At 40.3% G+C, this 19,724-nt stretch overlaps 1 protein-coding gene across 1 annotated transcript in view; it reads left to right on the forward strand.

Moving 5' to 3' along the window:
* Nucleotides 1-11,114: 11,114 nt before the first annotated feature.
* RNF144B (ring finger protein 144B) overlaps nucleotides 11,115-19,724 on the forward strand; it is a 157,555-nt gene continuing 148,945 nt past the window's right edge. The window contains exon 1 of the mRNA XM_081057996.1: nucleotides 11,115-11,352. The gene's annotated coding sequence lies outside the window, so the exon portion shown is untranslated. The remainder of the gene's footprint in view (nucleotides 11,353-19,724) is intronic.

Here is a 19,724-nt window from a genome sequence, read left to right on the forward strand (position 1 = left end):
GGAGTGAGCGCGCGCGGGTGGGGGCCACGGGATGGGGGAGGCGGGGCGGGGCGGGCCGGGCGCCTCCGCGGGAAACCCGGGCGTCCGGACGCGGCGGCGCCGGAGGGGCCTCGCAGGGGTGCGCGTGTCCGCCGGTCCCCGGCGCTTGGCCCGGACGAGCGGGCCGCCGGCGTCCAGGGCGGCGCTGGACGGAAGGACGCTAGGGGGCCTGCGTGGGCATTGTCTCCGCGGCTCGTTCCGGGAAAAGAGGAGGCGCAGTCGCGGACCTGGGAGGGTGTGCGCCGTCGTGGGTAAAGAAGTTTACAAACCGCGGAGTCGCTGTGTACAGCGTTTCATGGACACGGAGAAGTACGAAATGGTCGATCCCATTTGGGTCCCAGAGTTCATGTTGGTGATCACTCCCGATTCTGCTGTATTTCCGAGCATCCCATCGCCCGTAAGGTGCACCGTGAGGAAAAAAGACGCTACCACCTCGGAAGCGGACGGCACCAGAGACGAATGGTTCTCCAGACCTTTAGATGCAGGAGGGAGAGAGACGGTGTGTGTCTGTGCGCGTGAGAGAGATAACAGGGGAAACACGGTATTGCCCCGCACACACGCTTCTCCCGAGTTCTAGCTTTTAAACTCCACATTTCAAACACCGAACGCGGTATTCCCCACCCCCACCCCCAACATGCTGCCCCTTTATATGTGATTCTCTTCATTTTCCCCCAACTCCTCAACCACTAGCTGCCCAAAGGATCTTTTTTACTTAATAGACTTTAATGGGCTTAAATACGATCCATCAACCTACAAAAATAAATTTGCCTGAATGGACGCCCGGGTGCAGGGCAAAAGTTAGACATCTTCATTGAATCCTCTCTTTTCCTTCTGCACACCCTACCGGAAACATAAGCACATCCTGTCATTTCTACCCTCAAATGTTGTACCGTTTCCTGTTCGACTGGTGCCATTCAAATCCTGTCCTCTTGCTTGGATTTCTACACACCCTCTGTCACTGGTCAGGTGGCTTCCATGTTGCCACTCCCCACCCTCTGCTAGTCACACAGCAGCCAAGGTGATTTTTCTTTTAAATTATGAGACTGGGTACTCTCTCTTTTTTTTTTTTTTTTTAAGTTTAAATTGCCTGGCAAAATTCACCTGGGAAGTTTTTGTGGCAAATACTTTATTTTTTAATTTTATTTATTTTATATATATATATACATATATATATATATAATTAATTTATTTATTAGTTTCAGGTGTACAAGACAAGGTAATACTTAGACGTTCATCATTTATATCCCTCACACTGTGAACCCCCCTCCCCCCATCCACTATCCCTCCGACCTCACACCCAGCCATCACATTATATATATAAAATTATAGTTGGCATTCATTAATGTTTAGCTTCTGGTGTACAATGCCATGATCAGGTATCCACAGTATCCCTGAGGTGGTCTCCCAAATAGGACGCATGTCCATCGGATAGAGACTGGGTACTCTCTTGATTAAAACTTTGCAATGGCTTCCCATCACACTTGGAATGAAATTCAAAATACAATAGTTTATAAGGTCCTACATAATTTAGTTGCTGAGCTCATTCCTACCTTTGATCTTTCCACTTCCTTTTTGCTGCCAGGACTGCTTTTCCCTCAGAATCTTCAAATGCGTGGCACTTTCGTGTCATTTAGCTCTAATGCTCAAGTGCTTCTCCCCCGGTACCACCACTATTTCCTGTCCATTCTTTTTCACCCATTTATGTATTCAAAAAATACATTGAGCACCTACTCTGCTCACCAGTAGGAAGCTAGAGAGCAGGACAAAGTTCCTGCCATCTTCAAGCTTCCATTCTAGTTGAGACAAACAAATGAACGAGGGAATATATTGTATGTCAAGTAGTGATAAAACTAAAGCAGGGTAAAGGAGATAAGTACCAGTAGGCTGGGTGGGATTTTATTTTACATATTTGATAATTAAGGAAGATCGTGTTAATAAAATGACAATTTAAAGGGGTCCTAAGTAAATGAGAGCAGTGAAGAAAGACTGGATATATGCCAAAGAATTGAATGGGGAGTGTAAGAGATAGAGAAGTTAATGATGACTTTGGATTTTTGGTACAATAACTAAAAGAATGAAATAGCTTATCTGCTGAGATGAGGAAGACATCAGGAGATGAGTTACAGGACTTTTTTTGGGGGAAATGGGTGATGAGGAAGGAGATCAGTTGTTTTTGTTTTTTGTTTTTTGTGTTTTTTAGGACATGTTAGGTTTGAGTTTCTGTTAGCATCTAAATGGAGATTCAGAATGAGCAGCTGGATGTAAGAACCTGGCATTCAGAGGAAGCTCTAGCTCAAGATGTAAATTTAGCATTTGTCAACATGTAGATGGTATTTAAAGCCCTGAGGCTGGATGAGATCACTAACAGAGTGAATATTGGTAGTGATGAGGAAAGGGTCAAAATTGTACCCTGGAGTTCTTCAGTGTTTAGAGGTTCAGCAGAGGAAGAAGAACCAGCAAAGAAGATGAGAAGGAGCAACTGTAGACAGTGAAGCAGGAGGAGGATCAAGTGACAGTTGTGTCTCAGAAGCCAAACGAAGCCAAACGAATAAGAAGTGTCTAACGCAGAGTGATCAACTGGGTCAGAAGCTGCTAAACAATCAGTGAGATGAGAACTGAGAATTGACCGACTGATATAGCAATGATGGGTTATCAGCGACACTGACAACCGCTGCTTCTGTGGGGTGATGAGTATGAAGTTGCCAGGAGTGGCGATACAGAGAGACAGGTAGGCAAGGAATTAATTCAGTCTTCAGGAATTTTGCTGTTCAGGGGAGCAGGGAAGTGGAGTAGCAGGTCAAAGTGAGTTTGGTTTTTAGGAAGGAATGTTTCTGTCATGATGGGAATGAACCAGTAGAGAAGGGAAAACTGATGATGTAAGAGGGAGGAGGCCTAAGGTATGGCAATTTCAGTTCTTTGTACTTGACAAGTTCAGTTTTCAGATGCTGAAGCAGAATTTGGGGTGGCAGACATTCACTAGTAATCAAAACTTGTGAAAGGAGTTGGGAGGAAGTAGGATTGGGCACAAGAAGAGGTCTAGCTGTGAATCCAACCTGCCAGAACCTCAGCCAGCCCTGTAGAGAGCTCTGGAGTGACTACGGCTCTTCAGAGTGTCCTGCTTGGCTGAGCTTTTATACCCCCCACCTTGCTCAGTCACTGCATGCAAGCTGCCCCAGGAAGGGCATGAACTCAGGTGAAGTGACTCCACAGCTGTGGCAGAGCCAGAAGGCGCTGACAGATGGAGGCTGCTGACTGTGGGTCATTCCTTGGAGGGGGATCTGAGTGGCACATCTCCATGTCTACCCCAGGAGATGAGCAGTGATGGAATCTAGTGCACAAGTAGAGACACTGTCCTTAAATGGGACAATGGACAGTTTCTATACAGTAACAGGAGGGAAGATAGAGGATATGGGTACCAATGCTAGGTAAGGATTGGCAGATATCATGGGAGTTTTAGAAGTCCTTATTCCTTTCAGTTTGTCAGTGAAATCAGGAGCAAAATCATTGACAGTGAGTGAGTGTGGCAGAGGACTGTTGGAAAGTTCAGAAGAGAGGAAATCTGAGCTACTCTCGTAGGAAAACGGGGGATGCATGAAGCAGGGAATGTAATATGGTTGCCAGGAAGCTGCAAGGAGGAATGAGTGAGAATAGTGGCCGTGAGGTCCAACTAAGACCAGTCAGGATGATTGTTTTCCTCCAGCCATTTTCAATTACCCAGGAGTAGGTGTGAAGATGGCAAAGATTTGGATTTAACCAGGTAGGGATTTTGCCAGGCAAGTATAAAAAACAGGAGAAAAGGGTGAATGAGTTGAGGATAGGAATATAATGATGGAGAATAGAATCTGAGTTGAACAGGGAAGAAAGTAAGGACATGGGAGCATGAAAGGGGTAATAATGAAAATGCGGCAAGATCAAGAAGCAAGATCTTTATTTCTTTGTTACATTTATCACTATCTGAAAATTTTATTGTTTGTCTTCCCCGCTAAAATGTAAGTTCCTTGTAGCTGCAGGGACTCTGTCTTATTCATCACGGTTTTCTCAGCACTTAAAGCAGTACCTCTATACTAAGTGGTCAATAAGTTATTTGCTGAATGAATGCAAATGAAACTCTTATTATGAAGACTCAGAACATTTCTTGTTTAATGTGATGAGATGGTGATAAGATGTGATAGGAAAGGTTATTTCGGCAAACGTTTGTTTAACAGCAGTTCATCAGTTTTGTTTAATAGCAAATGTTTATTTCTCATACTGTAAAGCTTTCTGTTAGTTCAGCCAGCTCCCCAGGGCTTCCATTCATGTGGTTTGTTCATTTTTCTAGGCTACTTTGATGTAGATCCACTGTCTCAACACAGGTCCTTTGTGTTCATGGTGGTAGGGGAAGAGAGCAGGAGAACTCATTCCTGTTCTTCTATGATTCTGCTCATTGGCCAGTAGCCAGATCAGTCATATGACCCCACCTAACTGCGAAGGACCTAGGCAACATTGAGCACATATGGAATAGTTGGTGAGCACTGCTGTCTCTGCACAGAAGGAGCTGATCATTGCAACCAGATAAGGTACAATTGGGATGAACAGGGAATGGGCTTGCAAATGTCTTTTGGGTTTATTTTGGAAATACTAAAACCCCGTTTCTTAAAGTTTTTTTCCTTTTGCCTTGAGAGCTTCTTATAGACACTGCACATATAGATCTATCTTTCTCGTACACCTATCTTGCTCTTACATACACATATCTATCTTTCCCACACTCTAAGCTTCATGGACAGAGACCAAGTTCATGCTATTTTTTCTCTCTCAGTACTTGGCACAGTGCCTGACACATAGTAAATACTTTAAACATATTTGTTTAATTGAAATGCATCCCCTTTTGGTTCTTAGACAGTGGCCTGAGTCTGTTGTCTGGCTGCTATTTAAAGACCTTCCAGCAACATCAACTCAGTAAATGCACATGGTTTGACTAAGCTGCAGACCAGGTTCTGATTTAAACCCTGTCATAAATATAGTGGCACAGTTGATTCTTCTAAAAATAAGATATCATACTCTATTTTGGCAGAAAGAGTTAGCCAAAGTACACAGTGTAGTAATTTGAGATTAGGTTTGAAAATATTTGAATTCAGCAATATCCAGTTGGTAGGTAAACTGCATATTCTAATTCCAACAATGGCCAGGAAAGATTATTCAAAGTGAGTAGTAGGAGAAAGTGAGGGGAATCATGGCAAGACTTATAAAAGTTAGAGCACAAAGGATAAGTGGTTACCAACTTTGGGCCTAGTACCTAACTTTGCTCTAAATTTAGCAAATATTATTTGTAACAGTTCATTAATGTATCCTTATGTTATATGAGACCAAAGAAATAGAGAAACATTCTATTAGGGACTAACATTCAGCCCTTAGATTATATTTAATGTCATCACTGTTGGCTGAGTTATAACATCAAAGGCAGTAAAATTTTCCACTACAACTTGGCTGGAAGTCCTCAACATTGTCACAAGATTATCAAAATGGGGTGTTAGCTTACAAAATAGATATGTCTAGATCACACCCATGTTTAGCAGTCTCAATTGGCTCCCCATGACACATAGGACAGAACTGAAGCTTGCAACAAATTGTATGACAATCTGAGCCCTAGCTTACCTGTCTAGCTTCATCACCTATTCTTCCTTGCTATTCATACAGGCAACCTATCTTTTTTTATTTCTATTTTTTGTTTTGTTTTACAAAATTTATTGAGGTACAAGTTGGTATGAAATAAAATGCACACAGTGAAAGTATACTATCTGGTAAGTTTGACATATGTGTACAGCATGGAACCATGACCACAATCAAAGTAAGGAACATATCCATCACCTCCAAAAGTTTTTTTGTGCCCTTTGTTTCCCTACCCTCTCATCGGTCCAATCCTTATCCCTGGATAATAAATGATATCCTTTCTACCACTGTAGAAAGAAAAAAGATATGTCTAACTCTAAAATAGTTCTCTAAATCTTATTTTGAATCTAGAATTTTACGAATAAAATATTTTTTATTTAAGTGAACTAGAAAAGGTTTAGGTAGATATTTGTCCCATAGGCAGCTTGGGTTTAAAAAATTAAATTTAGAATAAACAGATGTTTGCAAATTAGGAAAAGAAAAAGATTTTTAAAAGGTGATACTACCTCTTAATATTTTTTGGAAAAATACATTTGTTGTGTTTCCCATCCACCTCTCAGTTTAATGCAGTAGTTCTCAAGTGGTGGGGGCATTTTGCCCCCAGCGGTCATTTGTCAATGTCCAAAGACATATTCAGTTGTCACGATGTGGGGGAGGAGCTACTGGCACCCTGAGGTCCAGGATGCTGCTAAACATCCTCTAATGCACAGGAGAGTTCCACAACAGAATTGTCGGATTCAAAACATCCATGGGCTGAGACTGACAAATCCTGATACAATGCAATGTACTTAGTTTTCATAGCACTTCACTAAAACTGCTCTCATAAAAACCAACCATGATCCTCAAATAGGCAATCGAAAAGCTTCTTTTGAATACTCCTATAATATTACTTAGTTTCTATGTAGGTGTTTGACGCTATTTACTATCCCCTTCCTTCAAAAACTTGTTTTCTTTCCTTGCATGATACTGCTTTCTCTTAGTCCTCTTCCTTTGCTGGCTCTCCTGCATCCCTTGGCCTCTCAGATGTTCATGTTCTTCAGAGATCCACCCAGGCCCTTGGTTCTTTCCTTGCACATGATTTCCTTGAATGATCTCATCCACACCCGTGGGATCAATGACCTCCAGGTTAATAAAGTCCAAATCAATATATTTAGCAACTTACTTTCTCCTTGAGTATCATACTCTTATTAACTGCCTATTAGATTTCTTCACTCAATAATCACATCAATATCTGTGATTCAACATATTGAAAACTAAACCCATTCTCTAGAAAATCTCTCCTCTTTTTACTCCTTCATTTAATGGCTTTGTTGTCCACTTTGTTGTTCAAGTTTGAATATTTAAAGTCATCTCTGGCTTCTCTTTCTTTGCAACTCCCCACATCCAATCCTCTGGATTCCAAGCCTGTCTCTAAATGTCTCTCATGCACATCTTTTCTTTCAGGCCACATCAGCTCGCTCTATAACTGTTATAAAAGATTCATTACTGGTCTCTCCCTGAAGCCTTATCCTTACTGAAAAACTAGTTCACCAAACAAGGTAAAATTTTGCAAGTCTTATAGACTCGCTGGTGTGTTTGTGTGGTAAACACAGATTAGTCTTTTAAAACTCAAAACACCACCTTCTCCATGAAGCATTCCTCACATCTCTGAAGTTGAGACTCCTTCCCCCCCCCTCCCCGTGCACTGTGTTCCCTTAATACTTTGTTCATATCTTTATTACCGTACTTAGGCAGCAATTATATTGTAATTACTTATTTACATGTTTACTTTTATAGTAAACATCTGTTAAGTTGTCTGCTTGAGTACTCTTTCTGAAGAGCTGCCTTCCTCCCAACCTCCTCACATACTTCACATACCCTTTCATCCTCATCCTATGCTAGCCATCATCCATATAGTTACATGATAAACTCTCGTAGGCATGTTTTTACATCATGACCCTGACACCCTGTCTTCCTTGACTGGGCAGCTGACCCAAGTAAGGCCACTTAGTCCCCTCCCTGGGAAACTGGAATTGAGATAAATTGAAGATAAAAGTGAATTAGGATAAGCGAAGAATAGAGATTCATGATTGCATTTAATTCCCATTTCCAGATTGTTGAGGAAGTCTGTCTGTGTCCATGCCTCTGGCTTCCAGCTGACAGTCCTGTTACCTTTTAAGCAATTCCCTTTCCCCCTCCTTAAGTTATCTTGACTGCATTTCTGTTACTTGCAACCATAGAGTTCCTAAGTCCACTGACTGAATTCAAGTGTAAGGACCTTGCCTTGGTCATCTTTGTATATCCAGCACTTACCATAGTAACATGGTAGACAGTACTACATATAAAATGGATAGTAGATACAAGAATATTTGTGGAATGAATGAAGGAAGAAAAGTAGAGAGAGAGAGAGAGAGAGAGAGAGAGAGAGAGAGAGAGAGAGAGAGAGAGAGAGAAAGGAAGAAAGAAAGGAAGGAAGAAAGAAAGAAAAGTGAACAGTTTTAAAATAAAAAGAGAAGAGAAATAGAAATGAAAAATAAGGAAAATTGAGGAGAATAGAATTGAAATGAGAGAGAGAGAAAGCCACAAATAATCTTAACAATGACAAAAGAATCATGAAGTGCATGATCTAGGGGTAAAATGTCAGGCTGTCCTGCTCTAGCTCTGCTCTCCTAAGTTCAGCCAGCCCTTCCCCCTTGCTTTCACCTCTGCCCATCTGTCTCAGTCAGATGGGAGGATCCAGCAGGAGAGCCCTGTCACCTCAGAGCACCCTTGCCCTGGCACTCATGCTTTCCATGAGATCTTCTGTTTACAGCCCACCATGGTTACAGCGAAATAATTCAGCTCCCAGTGGCAGCCATAGATGTCTAGAACTTAGTGAAGCTAGAGAGCGTGGCCTAGTAACTAGAAGGAGCACGAACTTTGATTTCAGATAGATGGGTTCAAATTGAGGAAGGTCAGAAAATGATTAGACAGGCGGAGTGAAAGATGGTAGGAATAAAATAACTTTCAAAAGGAGAAGAAAGCTGGTGTAGGAGCATGCTGGTGTGCTGTTACACAGTAGGAAATTTAGAATATAAAAATGATTTCTCTGTGTCAAATTTTCTTTTAATTTATTCCACTACTCAGTTATAAATCAATATTCTTTTTTGTCCTTGAACTGTATGAGATAATTACTATATATATATAAAAATACTTCATTAAAAAAACCCAAACAAACCATTTCTCTCTATTTCTAATTTGTACTTCTATTGTTTCTCAGTTGTTCACCACCATTGACTCTCCTCCCTCCACACCTCTCTTCAGAAAAAGTGTGTCTCTCTAGGGACTTGTCATGGGACTGAACTTAGATTCCACAAACACAGGCCCATCTGTACGCTAGTATTCAGTGACCACATGCCCCTCCCAGAGCTCTTCTCCCTGATTCCCTCTCATTCCTAACCCCATCCTCATTTGAGGAAGACAACCACTGCAGCCAGTAGTCTTTCTCAAGCAAAAATCTGCTCAAGCCATTACCTCGCCTATAACATTTCAATGCTTCCCCATTGTCTGTGGAATACAGTGCATTTTGAAAACATGGCCTAGAAGGCTCTCCAAGATCTTGCCTCTGCATACCTCTGTAGCCTTGTTTCCTATTCTTCCTCGCAGCCACTCACACTGCCACCACAAGAAAAAATCCTCCAGCCATAATGAACTTCTTTAAATTCTTTGAATTGCCCTGTTCTTTCTTACCTTTGGCTTTCTCTGCATGCTCTACCCCTACTGGAAAACTCTTTCTCCTCCTAGTCTCCTGTCCCTGGCCAAATGACACTCACTCTTCATGTCTCAGCATAAAAGTCACTTCCTCTGGGCTTCATGTGTACTGCTTTCTGTGTGTGCTGTCCTCCATCAGAGAATTTACTTTTAACAGCCTGTGTACTTGTCTGTCCCCCTATTCAGTTTGGTGAAGTTGGGGAAGTTGCCTTTCTTGTTTACTTTTTTATCCCTAGCACCCAGCAGTGTCTTGAACTAGCAAGCATTCAATAAGTATTGGTGGAAGGAATAAAAAATCTTTGTGCTAACTTTGCCCTACCCCTCTTCCTATATCACCCAAGCTGGTCCTTTCAGTTGCAATAACTTGTTTGATGAGTTCATCTTCTGATAACCACCTCCTGCCCAATATAGAAGCTTGACAATTCTAGTAGGTATCCAATTTTTTCCAGTCCTCAGATTAGAAAATTATCTGATCAAGGTAATGGATTAATGGATTAATGTGGAGTCTTTCATAGGTATTTTGCATTATCAGGGCTCTGTAATAAACTGGTTGCTTCTCATTAGGGTTTCCAGGCGAGAATTCCCTCCCGTTCACAGGAATTTTTTTCGCTTTCCCCGTTCCCGAATCCCGAGAAAAATTGGTTGGGAAATCGGGACAATCGGTTCCTTGAACCCAGGTGGTTGGTAGTATTGGCCATCACTTTGTAGAAATGATTCATTGTGGAGAATAGAAAACAGTTTATATCTCGGGATTTGGGAACGGGAAAGCGGAAGAAAATTCCTGAGAATGGGTGGGAATTCCCCGCCTGGAAACCTTATTTCTCATGTTAATTCCTAGCATCTTTGAAATTATAGCATGACTGATTATGAATAATGCTATGCTGCCTCTATCCTACTCGACAAATATATAGTATAAGGATAGGTAAATGAATGAATGAATAAATGGACTGCCATTTAACTAATCCTTTCACAGTCCCACGAGGGATTACGTCACTCCAGCTCCTGCATCTTAGTGATACAACGGTGTTTTCACTGATCCCTTCGCATCGTTCTTACCTTTTATGTTATTCAGTATGCTCTGCTCATTGCTAGTTCCCTCGCCGTTAAAACTCTGAGTACATCCACTTGTTCCTTTTCAGAACTTTGACTTTGGAATTGCGTCTCTTCTAAGTGAGAACAGAGGCTCTGGGCATGCTCAGTAACCACAGCCAGGTGTAATTAACTGCTCTGGCCCAGACTGGGGAGCCCTGACAGGTGGCAGGCATTGACAGTGATGGCAAAATAGACTTGCCAAGTCTTGTACAGCCGAACATATTTTCTCCGAGGCCAATCTAACATTCTGGCAACCTAAGTTTAAATAGTGGGGACGTCTGGTTTTTACAAACAGTAAAACGGAAGGAGTTATTTTGCAAAAATTAAAATGACTGGCAGGAGATTCTCAGAGCACAATCTACGTGTTAAGTGATGTGGTTAAGACAGAGACGCTGTGTGTGTGTGTGTGAATGGAAGCGGTGCCTGTCTTGAACCTCATGGGGCATATCAAAGATATTTTAAAGGATTTTCTGAGATCGCCCAGAATTTCAAGGAATCCAGTCGCTGCCTCCTGGCTAAGAGAGCGCGTTTCTGGGGGAGGTGTGTGCGTGCACGCGCCGGGGGAGGGCAGGCTCGGAGAGGGGCCACCGCTCTCCGGAATAAACAGCAGGGGGAGAAGGGGAGCGCGGCAAAAGGCCGCGGGAGGGGAGAGGAGGCAGGCAGCAGGGGTAGGGCCGGAGAAGGGGGCCGAGACGCGCTCAGGGGCTGGAAGCAAGACGCCCGAATGTCTCGGAGACCCCGGACGGCTGTCGGGCAGAGCTGCCAGCGGACACCCAGCGGCACGCGCCCTCGCTGGAGCCCTGCGCTCCCGGGTCCCCGGCTCCTCACTCCGACCTCGCGCGCAAGGTAAGGAGGGGCGCGGGGTGCCGCTCTCCCTCGAGCGCGGCCAGGCTAGCGTACCAGGTGCCGTTCGGCCTCCTCAGGTTGTCACCTCCTTCTTCCTCCCTCGCCCCCTCCCGGGTTCTCCTCGGCACCCGGAAGCCCTGGGCGATCGGTCGGCAGGGACTCGGACCCTCGGCCATCCCGGCTTCTACTTCGCGGTGCGGGGGACCCGTCTCCTTCCCAACCTCACTCCCCCCGCCCCCCTCCGCCCCGGGCGGCTCCCGGACCCCGACGCCCTAGGGGAGCACCTCACCAGGTGTGTGCGGCACAAACACCCGCGGTTCCCCTCCAGTATGCAACGATCTCCAGGCTGAAATATCACAGACTCTCTCCTTCCAAAACATACCTGCCCACCCCCCGGCCTTCTGTCATCATTCTAACTTTAGGGGGATATTCGCCCTTGGTCAAGGTAGGTATATCGTCTTATCTTTTGTACCTGCACCAAACAATAGGTTGAGGGTCTTCGGGGTTTAATTTTCCTGAAAATCAAATACTGTGATAAGTTTACAAGGTTTTCTGGGTGACTGCGGTGCTAGAACTTTGTAACAGCCTAAAGCAATAAGGTCCTAGTCCGGAGCTGAGATCCTGATTCAGAAATCTGTGTATATATTTAAAACACTCCTGGTGATTGCGATGCGCTCTCCTCTCATCAGCACTTGGAAGTATCTGTAAGGCCCGCGTAGGAGGGAGAGGAGGTAGTATTTGGAAGTCTCATCTGGAAGATGGGTGTGTCAGTAGAGAATAAAAACAGAGTTAAAAATCAACCCTTCTAGTTGATAAATTTGGTGGGGTACCATTGGTTCAGAGATGGCAATTTTGGAAACGGAGAGTCATGGGAAACAGCTAGAGGGTGGAGAGAGGGAAATACAGTAGTTCTAAAAATCCTTGTTACAGAGTTCGATTTTAAACATCAATTTTAGAAATGTAAGAATTCCTTGACAAGCACTTTGGCGATTAGAAAGGGCTGAGGCCTACACTCATGGGAATCAGAAAATCTTGCTTCACTGTACTTGCACCAACTGACTTTCTGTCAATGACCACTAGCATTTTTACAGGTTGGTTACTTTAAATCTAGACACAGAAATGGACTACTATCTCTAGGAACCGGAAGAAGGAATTATTATTTAAATTTAGATCCTGTTTACATTCCTAATTATTTGAACCAAGCTCTTTTACCCTGAATTGGTTAGGAGTGTCTGTAAATTACCTTGTATATGAATTTACACATATAACTGAATATTTCTCCGTCTTACACTTTGTCACAGATGTACATCTGCTGCTTTTCATATATATTTATATACATGCCTGAACGATTTTAAGTACCTAACAAACTCTCAGAGTGTAACTGCCAGGGAAAATAAAGATTTCTATTTGTCTGTTGGAAAATTGAGGTGAAGGACTAATTTTTTAAAATACCATGAAGTAGGTATACAATTAAATCATACAACTTTCAACAAAATGAGATGCTTGTTATGAAATAAGGATGGTATTTGGTACCTGCTTTCAAGGATATTTAGGACAAGCAAGAGACTGTCTGTAAAGCATTTTGAACTTTAAGAAAAGAGTCACTGTCTAGGTATTGAGCCAATGTGATTGTTTTCCTGGCAAACTTTTTCTTCTTTCTAAAATTAACTTTCCCTTAGGAAAAGATAGTGCAGAGGCACACGATTCAGCAGCTAACTAGGTCCAGAAAATACTGTTTGAATTTTAAAAGTGACCTTAATTCATCCCTACAGATCTGGTGTTTGCAGCCTATGTCACAAATATGCAGAAATATTCCTTATTTGCTGAACTTTTCAAAGCATTGGCTTAATGAGGGGAGTTATGGACAGAGTACAAATTATGTTCTGAATTTTGTTGGCATAGCAAAATTATTATCATTTTTTCCCTAAGGTTTTTTGTGTATATGTGTGTACACTGGGTCTGGGACTTACATAATTATGTATATATATGTAACACATGTTTTTAATAGGAGCAAAACCCATGATATTTTTCTTTGTGGCAGAACACTGTAAGCATTAGGTTTTGATTACTTTTTCATGGAAATTTTAATATGACAGAACTAAAAACTTCAAGGAAATAATTCCATAAAGATCTATTTGGAACTGAAGGCCCTTTTAATAAAACATGTTTGAAGCCCTTAGTCTGTATGCTAAGCATACTTGTAGCAGTCCTTGGTGAACCAGTAAAGGTGATAGATCCAATTCTGGCAGCTTCAGGCAGTGGATGATTAGACCCTGCCACTCTTCTCCAGACCTCTCATTTGGTCTGTAACTTGATGCTTCACTGACCCCACATTCTCCCTGCCACTCTAGCTCACAGAGGAATTGCTGGCACTCTGGACTGAATTTTTTCCTTCCCATCAATTAGAACAAGTTTGCGTTGGTTGCAGAATGCAGTTACATTTTTAGCTCAGTATTCTAGGAAATACCTTGGGCCTCGAAGAGACTAGTCTTAGTGTAGACTAGATCACAAATTGCCTTATTTAATTGTGCTGTTAATTTCCCAGTGATTCAACTTGCAGAAATAATAGTCCTAGAGTACTAAAATTGGAAAGCACTTTAGAAGTCATCTAGATTCTGATCATTTTTACCGGTGGATACTGGAGCACTTATAGCCATAATCCACACTTTGAGAATATCCATTAAATTTTATATTCTTTCCAGTTCTTGTAGTAATGAAGATTTTGCTCATTTTAAATGAATATATATGTATATGAGTTCAATAATGTAGGAATGGCAGCAAAGTATGTCACACATCTCAGCTAGATTTCTAATGAAACTCAGTGTGATGTTAAAAGTGATGTGGGTCATTTACAAAGGTGCTGAACTATTCTAAACTGGCATCCTAGGGTTTTCATTACAGTAGGTGGGGGCTACTTCAACTGGCTGACAGAAGAAAAGAGTACCCTCTGAGCCCTCTGAACTGTGAGTAAGTGGTGGGGTGGGTGAAGAGCATAACCTATTATTTCAGCAAATCCTTCAGGAATAGCCTTCAGACCCCTCCTCAGACATTTTAATCTGAGATAATGGAAACAATCATTAGAATTTCTAGCTCTCAACACCCCACTGAACAAAGGCTTGATTTTTGGAACTCCCACTTCATCTTTCTGTCTTTCAAGATCTTCTATCTTAAAAGATCTGTCTTCCCAAGATCGTAGGGTTGAGACATTTTCATTTTGTCATCAGTTGTAAAAGAATTCATCCTGATAAGTAGGCACCCAAAGAATTGCATCCAATCTTAAGGAACCATATAGAATTTAGGGAAGTAGTCTTGCTAGTGCTACAACTTGCCACCATTTATTTATTGAGGTACTTTACATACGTTAAAAAACAAAACAAAACAAAACAAAAAAACCTCTTCACAACCCTAATAGGTAGCCATTATTATGCTCTTTACATAGATCTGTGATTCAGAGAAGTTAAAACATCTTGACCAAGGACACATACCACTGTTAAGACTCCACACTGCTTCCCTAATTGGTGCAAGATGTTGGTTGAACCTGCAGATGATAGTAGGCTCATTTGGGGTATCTGCCAAATTTCCTAATTCTGAAAAGATTTTATAAAGTCTTCATATGTGTTTATATTTCAGTTTAGGTGTATTTGGTGTGTGGAGCTCAACATTCTGACATTGATTTAATGATTAAATATAGTTACTACATTTAAATATGTATTCCAAAGTGGAATTAATCCTCAACAATCAAAATGTTTTAAAAATATATTTTCTTCATAATTTCATGAAATTTTTGTGATTCACAAGACATCTGTAATATGACTAATTTGCCACAACCTCCATTGCTTTCCACAAGTGATTCTCCATTGCATGCTACTATCTCCTTTAGGCTTTTATTTCTTTTATTTTTTTATTATTTTTTAAAAGATTTTATTAGGGAAGGGGTACAGGACTTTATTGGGGAACAGTGTGTATTTCCAGGACTTTTTCTAAGTCAAGTAGTTGTCCTTTCAATCTTAGTTGTGGAGGGAGCAGCTCAGCTCCAGGTCCAGTTGCCATTGTTAGTTGCAGGGGGCACAGCCCACCATCCGTTGTAGAAGTTGAACCTGCAACCTTGTGGTTGAGAGTCCACTGGCCCATGTGGGAATCCAACCGGCAGCTTTCGGCCTCAGGAGCACGGAGCTCCAACCGCCTGAGCCACCAGGCCAGCCCCTCCTTCAGGCTTTTAGAAATTTTGTCTTCTAATGTCATCCTGCCAGAGTAGTTATGAGTTAAACTGTGTATTACTTCATTAAATTTACTTCCTTTTATGTCTCTTTTAGGATAGTCAGGATGTTACATTTTTTTGTTTTTGAAAGTATGTATATACATAGGCTATATTTTCTATGAATTTCATTTCAGGATAGAAAAGGGATAATTTACAAAATATGAAAAAATGAGCGTTAGTCTGATAGGGTGGAGAGTCATTCATTGTCCTATAAAGAAATATTTCTTACTGAATCTGACATACATATAACTGTTTAGCAGTAAAAGTTTCACTTTTAGTTCCATGACTTTGTACATTTTAATCAGATTATTTATTCTACTTGACTAACATTAAGCCTTACATAAAAAGGTCAGAATTGCCTCAAAGTTTAATCTTGAAGCTTCTACCCCAAGAATGTCTTGCACTTATAGAAGTCTTTCTCTTCTTTCACCACCATTCTTCCATTGTAGTTTCTTTTCTATACCCAAAGGCACAGGTTATTCCCTGAATTAGTTGGTTCATAGAAAATCTTTGTAAACACTTTGAAAGACTCCACTGCCAGGTCTAATACATACAGCAGTTGTCCCTCAGCCACACCCCTGACCCAGCCCAGCTTTCCTGTCTGCAGTTGGGAATGTTGCTTGGAGCAACTCAGGCAGAGTGTTTGTCCCCATCCTCACCTCTGCCCCCTCCTGGAGGGTGTAAAAGTGCCTCATGAAATTCTGCTTCAAATTTTCTAAGTTCACGTAACTTAATACTTCTTTCCCATAATATTTAATTAGTCAAGACTTTTTTTTTAAAAAAAAAATCATACTCTCCATTAATATACTTCAGTACTTTGTCACTATTTAAATTTTTTTCTGAGAAATCATATGAGCAGAAAGAGGTAAGAATATTTGAGTATCGTATATAAATTTGTGTATAAATATATTTGAGTTTAAAGTAAGTTTATGAACAAGGTTAAGGAGCATGCCAGACAGTTGACGAATTTTATATTTTGGTTTTGGAAAATACAGAGGAGTATAAAGACAAATATCAGAATTACCTCTAATCCTACTACCCACAGATAACCACACCTAACATTTTGGCATAAGTTTTCCAGTTTTTTAACTATGCATGTGGACAATGTGTATGAATATCATTGTTACAGAATTATGATTTTATACTATGCATTCTTTTTATTTACTTTAAAAGAAGAAACAATATGTCATAAGAATTGCTCATGCTATTCAACCTTTGTCTTTAGCTCTCTGGACTGTATTTTATTTGCTCACTTTTCTTCTGATAGATTAAAAGGTATGGATTATAACTTAAAAGTCCAACTATTGCTACCTTTGAGGGGTGTGTGTGTGTGTATGTGTGTGCACATGTGCACTTGTTTTTCCTAATCAATGCCAGGAAGAAATGGTATTTATTATTTTTCTTTCTGTAAAATGAGGAATTTGACATTTTTACTACCTCTCTTTCTCCAGCTCTTCCGTTCCTTAGCCTTTTGTTGATATAATCTGGGATTATTAAAATCAAATTTATTTTTAATAAGTACTGAAATCATTTTCTATTTAAAGAATTAATTTTGACATTTTCTTTAAGGTTTATGCCCATCTTGACTAAGTTTATTTAGACTTAACTCTGTTACGTTGTTCTACTGCTTATACCAGCTTAATAATATTACAGTTCCTTCATCCTTAAATTCATATCACAAGTTTAAGTATATATTCAAGTAATTTTTTTAGGAGAACATGTGTAGCTGAGAATGTTTTTAAGAAATTGTTTTCAGGAAGTCTTGTACAAATAAGAATACTTTTCTGTTTTTCTTTGTATAAAATGCTTGGGTCACATAACCTGTTTTTCTCTCTGGATGCTTAAACATTGTTTTCTTTTTTCTAATAAATACTAAATCCCCCCCCCATATTATATCATGGTGATAATGTTTCATTAATTTTTCTTGGCAGTCTTTGAGTAGTTTCGATTTGAAGACTTAAATCTTTTTATCATCTCAATATTCAATTTTTTTCTAATTATTTTTAATTGATTTTTTTTCTTTTTGGAAGTGTGCACACATTATGTAGTCGTCTCCCAGATCATCTTTTATTTAATAAATTTAGTCTTTTTGCCTTTTCTCTGAATATTAGCAGAATTTCTCAAGCTTATCATCTACTTTGATGAGATTTTCAGTCATTTCCAATCTGTTACTCAGCAACTTTTTATTTGGCATTGATATTTTTGGTATCCAAGTTGTCTTTAATATCTCAGATCCTTCCTGCTTTATGGTTACCTACTTTGGCTTCATAGCAGTTATGTCCTTTTGCTTCTTTTTGAGTCCACTAAATAGAAAATCTATAGAAGTTGCTACTGTACAGCAACTTTATTTCAGTAGAAATAATTACCATCTATGGCAATTCATCAGAAGAGTCTCCTTTGGAAATGCAGTCTTTTCATATACCTAGTATTTCTTGTCTTTTTGTGCTACCTTGGAGAAGTAATTCCTGTTAGTCCAGAATCAGGAGTTAAGATATGTCCTGTTCATATGTGTGGATCCCTGGCTGAATCCATGGTCAGTGAAAGGATAAGGAAAAAGTTGAAATGTGCTGAGATTTACTTCACCACCTCAGAGAGAAGGGAGAGAGCAAGAGACAGATGGTATTAAAGAAGGGAAGTTTGGCTCTTTACACAATTTTATTATACAATGCCAGAAATTCATTAAAATAGTTTTCCTAACACCTTTGTATCGGTTTTCTTAACATCTTTATACATTATCTTATTTTATCCTTAACACTATCGTTTAGAGTCAAAGGGCCATACTTTTGGATTCATAAGGTTGTGGATTAAATGCATGTTTTTTGTTACTGGAAACTTTGCAAATTACTTTAGTTTTCTCAGCTTCATTTCCTTCAGATGGAAAAGGTAATGTTTACTTCATAGAGTGACAAAGATTACATGAGATAACTAAAGAGGAATTGTCAGAACACAGCCAGTGGTAGAAGGCTGGATGAGATGGCCCCTAGAGAATGTAGAGCAAAGTCTTCAGCATTGAAACTCTGAACTTAGTGGAAAAGCCAACAAAAGGACACAGAGAAGGAGTGGTCAGAGTGAAGGACAGAGATCATGAGGAAAAGACATAGGAGAATGGAAGGGAATTTAGTAATTTAAGATGAAAGAACTTTCATTAGCATCATGAAGACAAAAAAGTTACCACTGTGTTTGGCAATTGGAGGTTAGTGTGACCTCAGCCTCAGGCAATTTCAGTAGAGAAATACAGCTAGGAGGAAGTCTGCGATGGAATGATGAATGAGAGTAAGGGAGAAAGAGAGTGTAAACAGTCAATAAAAAGTTTCTCCCTAAGGAGAAAGGGAAAAGATCAGAAAGCAGAGATAAGTCTGCAGCTAGACAGATACTCCTGATTGCAGAATTGGATTTGGATTTGAAGAAATAGCAAAATTTCAAAAAAAAAATATATATGTGTGTGTGTGTGTGTGTATATATATATATACACATATATATATACATATATATATATATATGTATATATATATATATGGATTGAAAACTTGCCAAGTTAAAAAATTTTTCAAGTAAGGACATGAAAAATACACCATCTAATATTAACTTGTTTCAGAAAAGAAAGAAAATATTAACATTAAAAAGCTTAATAAATTTAGCTTTATGGGAACATCAGTGTCTCAGATGGTGAAGTTTTTCTTTTCCTGTCCAAGATTTACCTGTTTTCCTGGGTTTAAAGTTCCACGTCTCCTTTTCCTCTAAGGGTCTGGCTTCACCAGTGGTCTTCTCAAATATTTTCAATCTCTTCTACTCTATGGACTCTTTTCCATTAGCATATAGGTATGATTCACTTTCCTATCTTGAAGAAAAACACAGGTAAGAGTTAATGAGAACCTAAATGAAAACAATGGCAGAGTGGATGGGAGGAGGGGCTAGATAGGAAGGATGTTTTATAAATAGCATTAATAGGACTTGGTGACTGATTAGATCTGGCAGGTGAGAGGGAGAGGAATCTAAGATAACTCCCAGGGTGACTATGCTACATGGTGCTGTCATAGAGGAAGAGCAGGGTGGGAGAATAAACACTCATGAACTCTGTCCACTCTGCAATATGCTCTATGGGTCTGGAGCTCTT

This window comes from Rhinolophus hipposideros, assembly GCF_964194185.1.
Source record: "Rhinolophus hipposideros genome assembly, chromosome: 8".
Classification (NCBI taxonomy): domain Eukaryota; kingdom Metazoa; phylum Chordata; class Mammalia; order Chiroptera; family Rhinolophidae; genus Rhinolophus; species Rhinolophus hipposideros.